Genomic DNA, 2383 nt, shown 5'->3' on the forward strand with positions numbered 1-2383 from the left:
AAAAGAAACTGAATGCACTGGATGAAACATTCCACTAGTAGATATTGGACATCAAACGTATTTGTCAAAAACAGAAGACGTATAAACAATTGTGAGTGGTTTTATTTAAATGTCATGAATGTGTATTCAAAAGATAAAAGTAGGTTTAGTCACAGTCATTGGTGTTACTATCATATTTATGCAACGGTTAATGATTTAAAAAAATGTTTTACATGTTATTATAGACATCGTATGTCTGCTACAACATGTACTTGTTAACTGTTCTCAAAGTTTCCTTTAGAGAGCATGAATTAATTATTGACTCATTTTGTCATTGATGTTACCTGTCATTGGTGTTACTAGATACTAACTAACATCAATGGCCATCATTAACACTACTCACAATGCGTTTTAACTAGATTCCGTTTTCCTTGCTAAAGCATATTTTTGAAGATGATTTGAAAATTAAAGGGGCTTGTGTAGCATTATAGTTGCATAATGGCACTTTGGGTAAAATAAAATGTTTTATAGAAATGTAAATAGTATATCGTCAACATCCCTAACTGCGTTCTGCTTCCAACTCTCTTGTGCACGGTTCGCGCAATTAAAATCCGATTTGTTGTCGTGTGCTTGTTTATTTGTGAAGTTTTTATTCACTATTTGTGAATATTCCCATTAACAATAAAGTTCAAACAAGAAAGTATCTAAATATAAAACTTTACAAACCCCTTAAACCATTCATTTTACTAAGTCGTTTATTCCTTAAAATTACCGATATAATATCGGGTCCACGCAAAGACTCGTAGAAACACACAATTATTCTAACAAGCAACAAACAAACAAACAAACAAATAAAACACATTTAAGGAAATATTAATTACAGGAAGTAAATCTTAAGGCAGAGATGAATTTTACTTGTACATGTCGAATGCAGGAAATTGCATTTCGTGACATCAAGTTTTCAATCTTTTACGGGGGAGCATACTCCTGACCTCCCTAGAAACGTTGCTTTGTGCCCTCGTTCTCAGTCAGCCCCATCCCCATGTCTAATTGCTTCCACCGTGCCTGAATTACATTTGCTAACAAGTAGTGGTAGTTTCAAGAATAAGTGTTTCACGGATACAGTCTTGAATGTCATTGATGTTACGCATTGTCGTATTACGTTTTTGTCATTGGTGTTACTCAAGAATATATTGATTGTCATTTCTCTAGAAACTCACATGTATTTTTGAAATATGAATTGTTTATTAAGGAAAGCATAGCTTCTACCTTTATGCCTTCGATGAAATTTATTTGGAAGGACTCCATATGTTTAAATAATTAAAACTGCTACAGTGCATAATTTAAGTCACATATAGAATATCTGTGTAGAAATGCAAAATTACACCCTTGGAAAGTTTTTAATGCTAAAGTTATTCTAAATATGTTATTAGGGACACCCAAATAACACACCCATATGTTTTTGATCACTACAAACCAATTGGATTACACTACTGAACTATCCCACTTGTTCGGTAACACCAATGACATATTGAGATTGTTCATGGAATACGATATGTCTGCACGTGCAGGCTGATTACAGTGCTGCGTGGCCAGATATCGTTTTATATTTCTTTGTTCATCTAGTTTCCAACAGTTAACAATAAAATTTTAAATATTTTAATTGTTTTATCTTGGATTTGTGTTTTGAAAAGTGATGCTTTATCTAGAATGGCCCACCTACATGCACACATACATGCATACATACATACATACATACATAACACACATACATACATACATACATACATACATACATACAAACGCAAAATAACGTGGACCAGACGTCGTGAGCGTCACATTTTGTTCTGGAGCAGTGAAACTGTCTATTTCAGTTGTTCGTGTCGTAGACTGAATGAGTCTTTGAATCCGGACACGTGAAATCCTAGCCCATTCTTCCTGCAGTGCATGCGACGGTTGCGGAATCTTCTGAGGTTCCGTGTCACTCTGGCGTACACGTCTGTCCAGTTCGTCCCATATATGTTCAATGGGGTTGAGATCTGGCGATATTGATGGCCATGCCAGCACATTAATGTTCTCATTCTGTAGGAAATCAGTTGTTACACGTGCCGTATGCGGCCTGGCATTGTCCTGCTGGAAGAGTTCTCTCTGTCGATCCAAAATGGGAAGCATGTGACGGCGAAGAATTTCATCCCGGTAGCGTACAGCTGTCAGGTTGCCTTGCACGAACACAAGTTCACTTCTGCCGGTGTATGAGATGGCTCCCCACATCATGACACTCCCTCCACCGAATCTGTCAACTTTGGTGACGTAGTTCTTGGCAAAACATTCACTGCGGTGTCTGTAAACACGTTGTCGTCCATCACGTTGCTGTAGAAGGAAACGTAGCTCGTCGCTGAACCAT

This window comes from Gigantopelta aegis, unplaced genomic scaffold, assembly GCF_016097555.1.
Source record: "Gigantopelta aegis isolate Gae_Host unplaced genomic scaffold, Gae_host_genome ctg5208_pilon_pilon:::debris, whole genome shotgun sequence".
Taxonomy (NCBI): domain Eukaryota; kingdom Metazoa; phylum Mollusca; class Gastropoda; order Neomphalida; family Peltospiridae; genus Gigantopelta; species Gigantopelta aegis.